An 18,615-nucleotide genomic window follows, 5' to 3' on the forward strand; every position below is an offset into this window, starting at 1 on the left:
ATACACTAGATGTTTATGGGGTGCACTAAAGAAATGCCTATTAGTTATCACTCATGAGCTAACTTGACACTGCGCTAGATTAATTGCGCTAAAGGTGAAGGTGAGTTTTACATTCCTATGTTCTTAGCATTTAAATATATGTCTATACCTATATAACTATATTAATACATACATTTTCTAAGTGAAGAACACATGAATTTCAAGTATTTCTATTCAAAACATACTAAAAATTATATTGCATATTTCAAGGTATCTGACTGGGAAGGGCTCAAAAGTATATATATTTTGAAGTCCCTCCCTTTTTAACCCTTTTAAAACTTTTTTATCAATACTTAAATTATATTTTGTAATAAAAAGTGTATAGTGTAAAGTGTAACAGTTTATTTTAATGTGTTTTTTGAAACTTTTTTTTAACCCTTACACTTTACTTCCGATCTCAAGTCAAGCTAAATGTTCCATCTCAGTTTTGGCTTTTACTCGAGCACAAGCTATAAACTTGTAATATGAGCACAAGTAATTGTGTTCACAATCTCCATTGAAAGGTTGCACTAGAGTGATTTAATACTAATATAAAGTGGCACAAAGAACTTGCTGATTACCTATTGAAATTCAACTCGTAGTAATATCTATATATATATATTTCTAAAATTATCTTCTATTCGATATCTGTTGAGGTAGGCAATGGTTTAAAACCACTTTATTAAGTGCAAGAGGACCTTTCAGAATGGGCTTGCTGTATTTCACAAATTATTGTAAGTGTTGTTATAACTATGATTGCTGACCTAATCCAATCTTAAAATGTGATTTCACCTTCAAAAAGTATATAGTACGCAAATTGTTTCGAAGTAACAAGTTATTTATTAATGCTATATTCTTCCAATGCAGATTATAACACACAATATAATAAAAACTTCAAAAATTATAAAAAATGACACCTGTGTCTAATATATCGAAATCGATATCAATACAGGGAGTGCAGAATTATTAGGCAAATGAGTATTTTGACCACATCATCCTCTTTATGCATGTTGTCTTACTCCAAGCTGTATAGGCTCGAAAGCCTACTACCAATTAAGCATATTAGGTGATGTGCATCTCTGTAATGAGAAGGGGTGTGGTCTAATGACATCAACACCCTATATCAGGTGTGCATAATTATTAGGCAACTTCCTTTCCTTTGGCAAAATGGGTCAAAAGAAGGACTTGACAGGCTCAGAAAAGTAAAAAATAGTGAGATATCTTGCAGAGGGATGCAGCACTCTTAAAATTGCAAAGCTTCTGAAGCGTGATCATCGAACAATCAAGCGTTACATTCAAAATAGTCAACAGGGTCGCAAGAAGCGTGTGGAAAAACCAAGGCGCAAAATAACTGCCCATGAACTGAGAAAAGTCAAGCGTGCAGCTGCCAAGATGCCACTTGCCACCAGTTTGGCCATATTTCAGAGCTGCAACATCACTGGAGTGCCCAAAAGCACAAGGTGGTCAATACTCAGAGACATGGCCAAGGTAAGAAAGGCTGAAAGACGACCACCACTGAACAAGACACACAAGCTGAAACGTCAAGACTGGGCCAAGAAATATCTCAAGACTGATTTTTCTAAGGTTTTATGGACTGATGAAATGAGAGTGAGTCTTGATGGGCCAGATGGATGGGCCCGTGGCTGGATTGGTAAAGGGCAGAGAGCTCCAGTCCGACTCAGATTCCAGCAAGGTGGAGGTGGAGTACTGGTTTGGGCTGGTATCATCAAAGATGAGCTTGTGGGGCCTTTTCGGGTTGAGGATGGAGTCAAGCTCAACTCCCAGTCCTACTGCCAGTTTCTGGAAGACACCTTCTTCAAGCAGTGGTACAGGAAGAAGTCTGCATCCTTCAAGAAAAACATGATTTTCATGCAGGACAATGCTCCATCTCACGCGTCCAAGTACTCCACAGCGTGGCTGGCAAGAAAGGGTATAAAAGAAGAAAATTTAATGACATGGCCTCCTTGTTCACCTGATCTGAACCCCATTGAGAACCTGTGGTCCATCATCAAATGTGAGATTTACAAGGAGGGAAAACAGTACACCTCTCTGAACAGTGTCTGGGAGGCTGTTGTTGCTGCTGCACGCAATGTTGATGGTGAACAGATCAAAACACTGACAGAATCCATGGATGGCAGGCTTTTGAGTGTCCTTGCAAAGAAAGGTGGCTATATTGGTCACTGATTTGTTTTTGTTTTGTTTTTGAATGTCAGAAATATATATTTGTGAATGTTGAGATGTTATATTGGTTTCACTGGTAAAAATAAATAATTGAAATGGGTATATATTTGTTTTTTGTTAAGTTGCCTAATAATTATGCACAGTAATAGTCACCTGCACACACAGATATCCCCCTAAAATAGCTATAACTAAAAACAAACTAAAAACTACTTCCAAAACTATTCAGCTTTGATATTAATGAGTTTTTTGGGTTCATTGAGAACATGGTTGTTGTTCAATAATAAAATTAATCCTCAAAAATACAACTTGCCTAATAATTCTGCACTCCCTGTACATATTATAAACAAAGTATCACATAACCATACATTGGCTTATGCGTAAAAACATGAGACTGCTTCAATATATCGTATAATAAGATACACTGTTTCTAAGAGTGAATATCTCTTTTCTTGTCTTTTCTTGTCTGTTCTAAATGCGGATAGGGTAAACTTTTTGTTGATATTGTGGGCCCTTAATGACTTTAGTAATGTTTCTCTTTTGAGCGGTCTCTTCTTATATTTTAGCTAGTACTTGAGATGTATTTTAGCAAACACTTCCAGTATAGAAATTGCAGTGTACGGCTTGGCTAATGTTAATACACAGTATAGCAATTGCGGTATACGGTTTGTTTAGTGTAAATACACATTTGGACGAAAATGTCCCTTTCTAGGATAATATCCTTAAGTAATCTGTTTTTTTTAGTGAAAAGTTCAGTATAACTATTGTAAGCAGCTTGCTGGTAATATTTACATATGGTTTTTGTAGCTTCTGTTGTTTCTCTGGATCTCCTCCGGGATAACAGTGCACTGTTAAGATGAATCCTCCTTGATGAGCAGATGAGTCCGGTGGAGCACTGTGGCTTCCAGCCTCTGTTTACCGGATAGTAAAATTTCAGTTACCGGGTTTTTAGTGCTGTTGATGTTGGTAAATCCCCCGGTCTTCTTTACCAGCGGATTAATTTTACAGCTGCTCCTGCACGGCTGTCAGGTTGCCGGCGAGGTGTTTCAGGGTCCTTATGTCCTTATTTTCGGTTTATTACCGGTGATATTCTTCCTTTAAGCCTACGTGTAGCAGGTAAGAGTTAAGTACATGGTGATAGGAAAGCCACAGTGTGATTAAAAAAATTATCTAATTGTTTAGAATATTTTCCTATTTGAGATTAATGTCCCTTTAATTAATAGTTTTTTTTTTTTAGTTTTTAAAGCTCAATTAGAGACATATTTTAAAAGCATATTCTTCGGTCCTTTTTTGTTTTTTGCATTTTACTTTTCACTAATTAGTATGGAAAAATATTGTAATCATGGAAGGTTTTTGTCTTGAAAAAAGAGAACAATAGATGCTAAAAAAGGGAGCGATAAAAAGTTGTTTTTGTACAGATGAAAAAGTAGGGTTGTTCTGCTACTAGCATTGGAATTTAATTGAAATTGTATTATTATTATTATTATTATTATTATTAATAATACTATTATTAATAGTAGAATGTTATTTTCTATTCATAAATTATACTATATATATATATATATATATATATATATATATATATATATATATATATATATATATATATATATATATATATATATAAAATCAAATGTAGAGCACACTCCCACCTAAAAGACAACTACCAGGGTGCAGGCAGGTATACTCATAAAATAGAACAAAGGCATGCACTCTCTGGATTTGTGCAAAATAACGCCTAGATTTAGAGTTTTGCGGTAGCCGTCAAAACCAGCGTTAGGGGGTCCTAACGCTGGTTTTTACCGCCCGCTGGTATTTAGAGTCAGTCAGGAAAGGGTCTAATGCTCACTTTGCAGCCGTGGCTTTTCCATACCACAGATCCCCCTACGCCAATTGCGTATCCTATCTTTTCAATGGGATCTTTCTAACGCCGGTATTTAGAGTCGTGGCTGAAGTGAGCGTTAGAAATCTAACGACAAAACTCCAGCCGCAGAAAAAAAACAGGAGTTAAGAGCTTTTTGGGCTAACGCCGGTTCATAAAACTCTTAACTACTGTGCTCTAAAGTACACTAACACCCATAAACTACCTATGTACCCCTAAACCGAGGTCCCCCCACATCGCCGCCACTATAATAAAAATTTTTAAACCCTAATCTGCCGACCGCACACCGCCGCCACCTACGTTATACTTATGCACCCCTAATCTGCTGCCCCTAACACCGCCGACCCCTATATTATATTTATTAACGCCTAATATGCCACCCCCAACGTCGCCTCCACCTACCTACAATAATTAACCCCTAATCTGCCGACCGGACCTCACTTCTACTATAATAAATGTATTAACCCCTAAAGCTAACTCTAACCCGAACCCTAACACCCCCCTAAGTTAAATATAATTTAAATCTAACGAAATAAATGAACTCTTATTAAATAAATTATTCCTATTTAAAGCTAAATAGTTACCTGTAAAATAAATCATAATATAGCTACAATATAAATTATAATTATATTGTAGCTATTTTAGGATTAATATTTATTTTACAGGCAACTTTGTAATTATTTTAACCAGGTACAATAGCTATTAAATAGTTAATAACTATTTAATAGTTACCTAGTTAAAATAATTACAAAATTACCTGTAAAATAAATCCTAACCTAAGTTACAATTAAACCTAACACTACACTATCAATAAATTAATTAAATAAAATACCTACAATTACCTACAATTAAACCTAACACTACACTATCAATAAATTAATTAAATACAATACCTACAAATAAATACAATGAAATAAACTAACTAAAGTACAAAAAATAAAAAAGAACTAAGTTACAAAAAAATAAAAAAATATTTACAAACATTAGAAAAATATTACAACAATTTTAAACTAATTACACCTACTCTAAGCCCCCTAATAAAATAACAAAGACCCCAAAAATAAAATATTTTTTGGATTTTGGATCAAGACATCGGAGGCTCTTCTGGATCGATCGGTGAACCCGGCGTGGTGAAGACAAGGTAGGGAGATCTTCAGGGGCTTAGTGTTAGGTTTATTTAAGGGGGGTTTGGGTTAGATTAGGGGTATGTGGGTGGTGGGTTGTAATGTTGGGGGGGTATTGTATGTTTTTTTTTTACAGGCAAAAGAGCTGAATTCTTTGGGGCATGCCCCGCAAAGGGCCCTTTTCAGGGCTGGTAAGGTAATAGAGCTTTTCTATTTTAATTTTAGAATAGGGTAGGGCATTTTTTTATTTTGGGGGTCTTTGTTATTTTATTAGGGGGCTTAGAGTAGGTGTAATTAGTTTAAAATTGTTGTAATATTTTTCTAATGTTTGTAAATATTTTTTTATTTTTTGTAACTTAGTTCTTTTTTATTTTTTGTACTTTAGTTAGTTTATTTCATTGTATTTATTTGTAGGTATTGTATTTAATTAATTTATTGATAGTGTAGTGTTAGGTTTAATTGTAGGTAATTGTAGGTATTTTATTTAATTAATTTATTGATAGTGTAGTGTTAGGTTTAATTGTAACTTAGGTTAGGATTTATTTTACAGGTAATTTTGTAATTATTTTAACTACGTAACTATTAAATAGTTATTAACTATTTAATAGCTATTGAACCTGGTTAAAATAATTACAAAGTTGCCTGTAAAATAAATATTAATCCTAAAATAGCTACAATATAATTATAATTTATATTGTAGCTATATTATGATTTATTTTACAGGTAAGTATTTAGCTTTAAATAGGAATAATTTATTTAATAAGAGTTAATTTATTTCGTTAGATTTAAATTATATTTAACTTACGGGGGTGTTAGGGTTCGGGTTAGAGTTAGCTTTAGGGGTTAATACATTTATTATAGTAGAAGTGAGGTCCGGTCGGCAGATTAGGGGTTAATTATTGTAGGTAGGTGGAGGCGACATTGGGGGCGGCATATTAGGGGTTAATAAATATAATATAGGGGTCGGCGGTGTTAGGGGCAGCAGATTAGGGGTACATAGGTATAATGTAGGTTGCAGCAGTGTACGGAGCGGCAGATTAGGGGTTAAAAAAATATATGCAGGTGTCAGCGATAGCGGGGGCAGCAGATTAGGGGTTAATAAGTGTAATGCTAGGGGTGTTTAGACTCGGGGTACATGTTAGAGTGTTAGGTGCAGACTTAGGAAGTGTTTCCCCATAGGAAACAATGGGGCTGCGTTTCAGCTCAAACTGCCCCATTGTTTCCTATGGGGGAATCGTGCACGAGCACATTTTTGAAGCTGGCCGCTAGAACAAGACCACATATAAATGTGGGGATCTATGTTGTTAAGATTAATAATCTAAAATATTAGAGAGACACTGTGAGCTTTACCCATATTGCCTATATGCTGTGGGAGTACTATGATGACATCTTCTCTGACTTTTTCATAAAAATATAACAAATCGCTTGACAAACCTAAACTGTACAGCATAGCAAACGCTCCAGGCTCAGTGAGTTGTCATATAAATTGGACCAAATAAAAGATATCTTGGAGAGAAGATGAATGATTCTTCAACAGTATAAATACATTTTTTTATTTTATTTAACTGTATCAAGTGAAAGCTCTCACTGTGTCCAATTACATATTTGCTGACACGATTTTATTATTTTTTAACACCTGGCGATGCGCATTGTGAATGATGTGTCATTAGATGAGTGGCTGGAGATGAATGACACTAAAATCTCCTCTGGCTCTCATGTAATAAGTCCTCAAAAGTTCCATAATAGCCAAGTTACAACTATAAGAATAAGATCAAAAGTAATATAAATACAGTAAAACACTCAAACATATGCTAGAAAATGAGAACTAATCTCATATAAACTGGCCTATTATAGAGTTCACCATACGGACATCCCTTTTTATATTCCCTTATTTACTTTAAAGGGACATGAAACCCAAAAATGTTCTTTCATAATACAGATAGAGAATACCATTTTTAAAAAGTTTCCAATTTATTTAAATTATCAAATTTGCTTTGTTCTCATGTTATTTTTTGTTGAAGAGATATCTAGATTGGTAGCGTGCACTTGTGTGGAGCACTGCATAACAGGAAATACTGCTGCCATCTAGTGCTCTAGCTGATGTATAACATTGTTGTAAAACTGCCGCCATATAGTGTTGCAAACGTGCACATTACTGAACTTACCTCGTGCTTTTCAATGAAGCATAACTAGAAAATGAAGAACATTTGGTAATAGAAGTACATTGGAAATCTGTTTTAAATTTTATGCTCTATGTTAAAGATGTCTTGTGAAGATGGGAAAATAAGGAGGATTCTTTTCTTTAATTAAATGAATGAATGAAAAGGTAAACAGAAAGTTAGTTTTTCCTACAGGTAATAAAAATACATTGTTCCTAGCATACAAGTACTTAACAAATATATAAGGTAAACGCCTTTTCTAAAAAAAATAACTTGCATGTGAATATCTTTATATATGTGCAAAATACCTTTAATAATTGAATAAACACACAAGACACAACTTGGAAGGAAAGACTGTTGCCAGTTATTTTATTAACATAAAAAACAAAATTTAACAGAACTTATTTATTATCAATTTAAAATTATGGCAAGTGAGTCCCTCAAAGTCAGCCAAAAGTCAGTTGCCCTATCAGCGGATTACAGTAGAGTAAGGCTCTGCCCACTTAAAGGCAATAGAGTGTTAAGCAACTTCCACCACTTCCTATTAGCCTGTTTATTGCTCCACCCATTTGTCATTGCACTCAAAAGGTTACCAGCTATCGCTATCCGAGGGTAGGTGTACTCCAGCCCATAAGAGGCCCCAGTCCTGTAAATTCTCACAATCCCAACTCAAAACTGGTGGGAAACAAATTAACCTCCATGGACTTACCAAGACTTGCTTGAATAACCCTACCCTGCCATGGAAGAACTTGCATTAACCCCAAGGAAGCCATAGAAACACATTGCCATCAACAATATAAGAAAAATGCTGTCTTCAGAGGAACAGAAGATGACCTGCAAGTGCTGAATTTAAACACCTCCCCTCAACACGCAACAATGTAACCAGCATGCCCATTCCTTACCACTACCTACCAGGCATTACGCCTTAGGGGCATTTCAAGCCCACAAGGGGCTCTACTCTGTACATTTTTAAACCTTCTTTAATCCTTTCATGCCCGAGGCAAGTGCTTAACATTGGAATGAAATTCCGATGTAAAGACTTGCTTTAAAAATGTGATCACGTGATTTCAAGGCCAGGATCAGATCATGGGGGACTGCCTACTATATTAGGCACACCCCAGTTGAATTTTCCATTAAACAAAATGAGGAAGTGGCAGGATGCCAAAAAAAGGGAGGACATTCCATGCCACCCTAAGGGCTTTAAAGCAGGTTTAAAGGGTTAAAGAAGGGAATTATATGAAATACTATTAAACAATTAAAATAACAAACATGATTACCCAGCATTACTTAAAGGGGCATGGAAATCAAAATTACATTTTTACAATCCACATATAGGTAGTACAAATATTGTAGCAGACAATAATGCCATGTAGTTCTTAAAGTGAATGTAAATTTTATGAATTAGTGTCCGGTTTTTAAAAATACTATTAAAAACAGGGGCTGTTTCACTCATGAAAGTTTACATTGCACCGTATTTTTACAAATCCTTTCCTTTCTCTTGTGCAAAGTCGGATCGCCGATCCCTGCCTGCTTCTCCTGCTGTACTTACACAGCAATGATGAAACCGGCTTCCTCCAATCACGGCGTGGCCTCACGAGATGGACGCTCTGGAGGGGAAGCCATGATTGGAGGAAGCCGGTTTCGTCATTGGTGAGGTATCTACAGAGGAACTGCGGGTGGGGATTCGGCGATCCGGCTTTGCACAAGAGAAAGGTAAGTATTTGTAAAAATACGGTGCAATGTAAACTTTCATGAATGAAAGTGCCCCTGTTTTTAATAGTATTTTTAAAAACCGGGCACTAATTCATGAAAGTTTACATTCACTTTAAAACATGCACACTCATGAGACATTTTCTACTTGGGAGCTGCCTAACCTCTCCACTCTCTCCACCATATGGACCAGTACTGTTTTACAACACGGGTCCATGACAGCAGGACAGATGAAAGCAGTAATGAGGGGCCCCAAGCAGAAACCCTGCTTCTCCTGTGTGTTAATGCGGGAAATTCACACTCTCACAGTGACTGAAAAGAGTTTAGTCACTGTGAGAGTGTGAATTTCCCACATTAACACACAGGAGAAGCAGGGTTACTACTTTAGTTTCTTGTTATCTTGTGTTTGCGTGTCACATGAGATGTTTCACGCAAACATGGGGGAAGTATTGATGAGTATTGATGAATATCTTTATGTAATGGGGGTGATTGTTTTTAGGAGGTGAACCTAAAATGTTTTGAATCTCCTCATACAATGTTATTGTGTTAATTTCAGATGCCTAAAATGTTTTATTTTTCTGTACAGGCAAAATTCCATAAGTGCACTCTTCAAAAGATTAAAGATTGAAAGCAAGTAAACCTTTAAAGAAAGAAAAGATAAAGATGAAAGACCTTTTGTCAAGCTTGTTTTAACCACCATACTGCAGTAAAAAAAGTTGCTGAACTATCTTTGGATCCATTCTTTGCTTTGCATGCTGGTACCAGCCCCAGAACTGGACTCTGGGTAATCCATGACTGTTTCCTCTGATGTGTGTCTTCAGGACATAAAGACTATCCTTCTCTGGACTGTGCCTTACCGCTCGATATGGAGGTCCTGTTATGCTGTTACAGGGTCAACCAATTAAATTAGGGGAGTATTGTTTTAACTCCATTCCTTATATTGCTTGTTTTGTATTTTCTTGTGTTTGTTTTATTTTTATTGATCATATTTGGTCTAAGAAATCATATTCTTCATTGGTATTAGTGCACATTGTAGTTTATGTGCTTAACAAAGTAACCCTTTAGATAAATGTAACTGTGAACTTTGCAGTATTGTACCCTATTGAATGGCCCACTGAGTATAAGAAAATAGGTTTAAGGAAAATGCTGCAACATAGCATAATATTTTAGACCCTTCACCCTTTAGAACATAAGGAGGACACGTCTAAGCTAGAAGTTTATAGTAAATATACAGAGAAATGTTTGTTCAGGGAATAGCATAATTATAGTTTATGAAAGCAAATGTATTTTTCCCTTTTATTAATTAGTATGGTATCTGCAAAGTGAATTTGGTCATTCCTGATGTTTGTCAAAGAGAGTAATTCTTATCATAAAGATGTGTTTACCTTTAAAAGAGTTTGTAGTTTTAAATGATGTTCTGTTTGTATGCTTTCCTCATACAGGAGTGTGAGAGAATTTAGGTTGGAGAATTATAAACATTATAGATAGCAGCCATCCAGAATAAAGCAACACAAGGTTCTTTTATTTTTTTTAGAAGTTCAAAGTGACAGGGTAAAGAAATTCATTTATTTTCATTGACTGTTTTCTTTTTTCCATTCTTACTACAGGGCAGGCCTTAGCATAAGTTTTGGCATAACCATTCAGGCCCTTGATGAAGTTTGGCAGGTTTTCACTTGCTTAGTATTCATGAAGTATCATTTAAAAGTGTATAGAGAAGTTGTAAATTATTCTCTGAGAAATGTCAATGTATTTAGTTTGTATTATATATCAACAATGTTTTGTTTGATTTTAAATGACATAGGATGAAAGTGACGTTTTATTTGGACATAATTGTGATTGTATTGTGGTGTGTACTCATCCTGTACTGTTTCTGTTTGCTTCCTAGACTCCCTGTGACTCGAGTGTCTGCTTGCCATGGGTATCCACTGGTTGCCTTGTCTACCCCATGAACAAACCATCAGATTTCCAGTATCTCCCTGCGGAAGAACCGTGGATAAGCACCCCTACTGCAAATGAACTGTTGGAGAACTGTATTATAGCAAAGTGTCAAGGTGCAGCGCTCTCAAATGGACAAAGACTGTTCTTAAAGTGATCAGAGGCCACCTAGAGACAGTTGTGCTGTTGCTATGTCATGCTTTACAGTGGAAAAGGAACTGTTGGACATATTGGGGGGTGCTAGCAATGCAGGTGGAGAGATTGACGATGCAGCGTTGTTTGGGGGTAGATGGGGGGCTGGTTGGGTCTCTGTGCTGGTAGACCAGTAGTTCTGGGAAGGCTGGAGGATAGATGGAAGGTATTGGAGGGACTGTACCTATATGCAGTGACAATTATCCTACAAAAGTATATCACGACAGAGGAATATTTTTCTCTTTAGTATTCTCACAGAGTTCTGTTACCATAATATAAGGCTTTACTAATTTTCTATGCCTGTCTATTTTTATGTTATTCTGTTAGAATAAAAGGATGGTATGTTAGGGGTAATATGAACCTGACGGCAGCCATCTTGTTCCCCGCAGCCATTTTGTAATGATTATACTTTTATTATAATGGTTCATTCTGTAGTGAGAAATATATGCTTGCTATTGTATTTTCCTTAGCCGGTTAGCCTTGTAGAAAGTCCCTGGCCGCACGCCCAGAAGAATGTTCTATCAATAAGATGGTCCAGCGACCTTGTTGTCTCCGCAGATGGTAGTTTGTTATGACCATGTAATTATTGTTATGAGAAACTCATGTTCCAGTTTTTCCTTGTAAATTGCTCTGTATAACTGTGTAAGATGACGCGTTCCTAACGTGTCATCCCCTTAACCCTGTATGTTACTATAAGAAAGGCTTGCACTGTGCAATAAACAGAATTGGCTTTCGATCATAATGCTGCGTGGTCTGAGTCATTCTAAGGGGCCCTTATCAGGTAATCTACATATGCCTCAGGTGGTACACTAGGCCCCAGGCTTTGGCCTGCACTGACACTTACCCCCTGAAGGGGACACCTAACAGGGGGAAATCCACCACTCCCTCCCAGCATAAGCAAGCACAACAGAGAGGGATATAGCAGTAAAGGGGTTAAGCAATGATACATAGGGGCCTATCTATCAAGCTCCGAATGGAGCTTGATGCCCCGTGTTTCTGGTGAGCCTGCAGGCTCGCCAGAAACAGCAGTTATGAAGCAGCGGTCACAAAGAGTACGATCAGGTTGATTGACACCCCCTGCTGGCGCGAGTCTGCAGGAGGCGGCGTTGCACCAGCAGCTCTTGTGAGCTGCTGGTGCAATGCTGAATATGGAGAGCATATTGCTCTCCGTTTTCAGGGAGGTCTGGTGGACCTGATCCGCACTGTTAAATATAGGCCATAGACACTTCTGCACACTTGACTTTAGCCTGCGGCACACCACTATCCTGACCCTTAGCTCTCTTTCTTACAGATATAAAAAAAAAATCCATAGATCATTAACATTTCATCCTGGTTTCAGCACAGTTGTGAGGAGAAAATTGCCTATTTCCCCTATTGGTTCCTGCAACAAACATGCCTGGGTAAGAACTGCTGATGGCCCTTACGTATTTATACCACCCCTGCCACATTCTGTACTTTATATTGCAGATGGCCGTATTTCACACATAACCAGGCACATTTTGCAGCTGAACTAAAAGTAAACTACTGAAGACAATAACAGATTGTTTTATTTGTGCAATTCATCTTATTTACTAGATTGTTGTGACTTGACTTACCTAGATCTGCTTGACATCGCTGAACATTACAATCAGATGCACACACAAGACCTAGGATAAATTAGATTCAGATTAATTATAGTTTATCAGCAGTATTAAAGGGACACTAAATACTAAATAAATGCTAGATAGAATGATGCATTAAAAAAAAAGATTACTCTGAGAATAACATGTAGATGTATTTTTAAAAGTTTCATTAGCTATTTAAATATTGACAAAACAAGTGTAAAGTTTTAGTGTCTAAAAAAAACAATGGGAGCTGCCATGCTGTAACTTAGGTTAGCTTCTCTGCTGTGGCCAATTAGGGACAAGTATAAATATGCCACTAGAGTGTGCAGCCAATAACTGTGTGGAATTTAACAGTGTTCTGCACTTCCATTCAGAGGCGTAACCAGAAACCTCAGGGCCCAGGTGCATGAATCTAAAAAGGGCCACTGCCACTACCCCAAAAAAAAATGTGAATGTGATAGATATAAATTTTTTAATTATTTTTTTTAACATTTAACACAGAAAAAAAAAATTTGTGAATTAGATTACATGTCTGCAAAAGGGGGTACCCTGTTCCCACAGTCTGTGAGATGGTCTAACCCAGCTATTACTGTATATATTGACACTGTTTAACCCACCAGTTAGATGGCTGACCTGACCCTACCCACCCCAGTACTATATATATTGACCACAGTAGTCTGTGACATGGCCCAGCCCCCCCGTACTGTATATAGTGGTACTGTATACTGACACTGTTTACCCCCCAATGCTGTAGTAACAAGGTCTGTAATCTGCTGGTTCCACAAACATACACACACACACACAGTCACATGCATAAATACACACACAGTCACATGCATAAATACACACACAGTCACATGCATAAATACACACAGTCACATACATATACACACACACACACACAAACACATTCATAAATACACACACACATACATACACACAGACAAATACACACATACATACACATGCCTATAGCTTTAAGCTTCAGTTTAATTGTATATTACAGTCATCACCCTGTGAGGTAATGGAATAACACAACTTTATTATTATTATTATTATATTAAATATAAATCAAATATCAAAGGAACCTAAATGAAGTGGTTCATACAGAGAGGAACACAAATTGTAGTTCTATGAGCCACGACTTCCTGACCCCGTGGGTTGTTCTATGTTACCAAGTTAGTATTTTACAGCATTAATAGTATCACAGAGAAAGCAATATTTAACCCTTTTATTGCAAATTATTTAACCACATAATTGGCCACAATTCCCATGCATCATGCACAGTTGTCAACCCAATTTATAGCAGTTTGTTTTCTGGGTAAAATAACTTTTTATACATTCAACATAATTTCTATAAAAATAAATACATAAATAAATACAAAACATCTGTAATTGAGAGATACTAGAATGAAAGTCTGCTTTTATTTTCTTGTAGTTAAAACTTACAGTTCTGATACTCACAGGCAATGTCACAAAGGTAGTATGAAGTTGGACCATTCAAATATAATTAAAACCTAGTGTTCTGCTACTAAATATGAAAATCTAATGTTAGCAGGGAAAAAAAGCATATTGTAGTATATTGAGCTGTTATGCAGTTATTAATTGTCCATTACACCTTTGCAGCAGTGATTTGGCTCCTTGGCTGCCCATTTGCACTGAGTCATGTTTTTTTTTTGGTGATATGGTGATATTATGTTGACCCTAGGTCTCTACTAACCCTCCAGCCAGTACTATATGTAGTGTGTGACTGAAGTGATACAGTCTGTGAGATAGTTTGGCCCTGATACTCCCCTAAAACTCTCAGCCTCACTGGTTGTGTCCATTGCGCTACTGACCACCTGACACCTGTCCAGTCCACTACTTCAGTTACTGGTTCAATTTAATCAGCCTTGCAGCCTGCCACAATGCCAATTGGCCTCACAGTGACTCACCACTACTAGCCGAGTAGCCGTCTCTAGCCGCCCTCCTCGCTCAGCTGCCTCTGCTCGTTACTCGTCTCTCACACTGACTGACTACACGTGCAGTCACGAGCTGATTGAGCAGACTACATGTGCAGTCAGGAGTGGAGCCAATGTGTGTGTGGCGTGCCAACTGCCAAAGCCAATCACAGTCAGTCAGGCTCAGAGTCAGGGATCATGATGGAAGTTACCAATGGGTGAAACAGAAACACTAACCCCTGTAGTCAGAGACAGAGACACTAGTGAAGCATCACATCACACTCACATGATATCAGTGCAAGCAGCAGCAGGTCAATGTTTTTTATTGAATTTTTTTTTTTTTTTTGCTGAAGCTGCCCCCCCCCCCCTCCCCAGGGGCCCGGTCGCAGTTGCGACCTCTGCACCCCCTGAAGTTTTGCCCCTGCTTCCATTTCTAAAAGGTACTGAAACACTCACAATTTCAGAATGGAGTTATAGGCAGGGCCGCCATCAGGGAGTGATAGGGGTGACTCCTGTCAGGAGCCCAATGGGCCAGGGGGGCCCCATGAGGCAAGAACTAAAAAATATTTTTTATTTTTTTTTAAATTTTGGCAGCCACAAGTGGGTACTACAGCAGAGTGCTAATTGAGCATGGGAAATGTTATTACAAGGAGTAAAGTATTAGCATTTGAGAGGATTTCTGAGTGTGCACTTAACCACTATGCACAGTGTGTGACAGACTTGGCACTTTGTTTGTACAGTGTGTGCCAGACAGCAGATCACTTTCATTTTCAGAGGAGGTAGGACTAACTTAGCAAATGGTTTTTATTTCTTTGTGCAATTTCAGATTGTAACTTCAGTGTGGTAGTAGTTGTATGGTAGGGCCAGGGGTCCATAAAACACATTTTTTTTAGCAGCAGTGTATTTATGATTATTTGACAATGCTGTAGAAATTCTATATTTAAAACCATGCAGAAATGCTTCCTCCTCAATACACAAATGGTAGGTGCCCTTTTGGCAGATATGCTAAGATTTCTCAGTGTTTGAAATGAGACAGGTTAACTTAAAACTGTTCAGTTTACTCTACAGCTGACTTAATTTTGAAATACATACCAACAAGCCTAAATCCTGCATTTAACCAGATCCAATGTGTATGTCTTTGTGTGTTTTCTGTGGATGTCTCAGTGAGGGTGTGTGTATGTATGTCTTTCTGTGTTTTATGTGGTTGTCTCTCTGTGTGTGTATGTCTTTGTGTGTTTTCTGTGGGTGTCTCTGTGTGTGTGTGTGTATGTCTTTGTGTGTTTTCTGAGGCTGTCTCTGTCGGTGTTTTCTTGGGTGTATGTGCAAGTTTGAGTTTGTGTGTGTGTGTGTGTCCATTGTCTGGTCCTTTTTAGGACATTTTGAGCTTAATACTGATTATTCACATCTTTCTACAGACTTTGAGACTAACAAGACCTTTCTGGAACTCACCAATCCACAATTTAACCTTTAAATTATTGTTTAGGTAGTTCAGAGCCCTTCCTTTCAGCCACTGCATGCTGTTGTCATCATTTAGTTGGCATCTTCCTTTGCAAAAAGATAATCAGAACCCCATATTTTGTTTTGTAAATCTCCTTTTTTTTTTTACAAAACTGTAGTTTACCTCATTACTTGTCAGGTCAATGTACACAAGTGCTGGGTGTCTGGGTGTCTATGTCTGAGTGTGTTTCTTTGCGTGTCTGCTAAAGTGTCTATATGTGAATCCTTATGTGTGAGTGTGTGCGTGTTTCAGTGTATGAGTGTGTCTGTGTGTGTGTATGTTACTACCTTTACAACATTTCCAAGTTTAAATAGACACATAAGAATAAAGTGCATATACGTTTTAGTCACTTGGTCAAAAATTGCACATGTCAAAGGAGTGGGGGGGGGGGCCTGATCAATGGTTAAGTCAGGGCCCCCAAAATTTCTAGTGGCGGTCCTGGTTATAGGAAAATAGGAAAATGAGTATATTGCAAACTCATTTTAAAAGGGCAGTGAACTCTGAACGTTTTTCATCATGCATATAAAAGAACACAATTTAAACATGTTTAAAAAAAAAAAAAAAGTTTTTGCATAAAAAAGGTTAAAATAAATTTAAATGAAAGCAGTTGGTTTTGATTTTGAAATTAACAGGAAGTATCTGTGAACAGCAGGTTCTTAACCTGGGATTGCTTTTTGATAGCTTGATGCCTGCAGCTGGAAGGGAGGTCATAATAGTGATGTCCTGCACGCTACTATGGCCTGAAAAACCCTTACTGATCCGCAACGTACAGGGTATGTCGCGGTCGTTATGGGGTTCATACCTGATTGCTTACTGGCTGGTAATATTGGAACACAGTAACGCACCTCACAGACAATCAAAAAAATATTGGTAAAATTTGAAAATGGCCTCTTTTAGATGCAATAAAATGGTTGTAAATAAACAAAACAACAAAATCAATAAAATCTTATACCTGTTTTACAGAAAATCACCAATATTTGCAGCAAAAGGTATTTCACCATGTTCCTAAGAAAGAATAATTAGATTCAATTAGATAAAAGGAAGATTCTACAATTACATTTTCTTTTGTTTTTTGCTTTTATTATTGAACTTTTAATAGGATATGAAATGCAAAAAAAATGTTTTTTTGTGATGCAGACAGAGCATACTATTTAAAAAAAAGTTTCCAGTTTATTTCTATTTTTAAATTAGCTTTGTTCCCATGGTATTCTTTGTTGAAGAGATATCTAGGGGGAGCACTATATGGCAGGATACAGTGCTGCCATCTAGTGCTCTTGCAAATAAACAGCATTCTTGCAAAACTGCTGTCATATAGTGTTTCAGAAATGTGCACAGTCCTGAGCTTATAGCCCTGCTTTTCAACAAAAGATACAAAAAGAAAGAAGAATATTTGATAATAGAAGTAAATTAGAAAGATGTAGAAAGTTTTATACTGTATCTAAATCATGAGACATTTTTCATGTCCCTTTAAGAACTATACCTAAATATAATATCTTCAATGTTTTTGAAACATTTTGCATGACCCTACTAGACATTAGCCAACACCTAAATATTAACCCCTACTTAAAAGTAACACCCTTAAAATTAGCCCCTACCAAAAATGTAGCCTCCGTGCAATTCCCTGTATTTGTCTATATCTAAAATGAATTACTACCAAACATTAGGCAAGCTATAAATTAGTTTATACTAAAAATGATCCTCTATGTACAATTAGCCTATCCCTGTAATTACCCCCCCTCCTTGAAATAAACTCCCACCTAAAATTAACTTACCCTAAACATTAAACCACTATAAACCCAATACCTAAAATGATCCTGACGATAAAAAAAAAAACCCTGCCAATGATGAAGATAGTGAGCGCTTACTAAACAGGTTGCATGTGATCTGCTACTACTAAAATAGTGATGTGCCTACTGTTTTGTGGTGGCTATGTTTTAGCAACTTGCATAAAATGTAAGCCGGTGTTCAGATCCTACTAATTGTTTGTACAGGATTGGTTATATGATTGCTATACAGAATATCTCTGTACTTCAGTGACTGTACAGTAAGCTTTTTTTTACTTTCTAAAAACAAGTTTAAAGCAAAAGCAACATAAAGGAACAGTCTAGTCAAAATTAAACTTTCATGACTCAGATGGGGCATGCAATTTTAAACAACTTTCCAATTTACTTTTATCATCAAATTTGCTTTGCTCTCTTGGTATTTTTGTTGAAAGCTAAACTTAGGTAAGCTCATATGCAAATTTATAGGCCGTTGAAATCAGTGCATTTTGATAGTTTTTGAAAGTTAGACACTGCTAGTTCATGTGTGTCATAGATAACATTGTGCTCACTCCCATGGAGTTATTTAAGAGTGACCACTGATTGGCTAAAATG

This window comes from Bombina bombina, chromosome 2, assembly GCF_027579735.1.
Source record: "Bombina bombina isolate aBomBom1 chromosome 2, aBomBom1.pri, whole genome shotgun sequence".
NCBI lineage: Eukaryota > Metazoa > Chordata > Amphibia > Anura > Bombinatoridae > Bombina > Bombina bombina.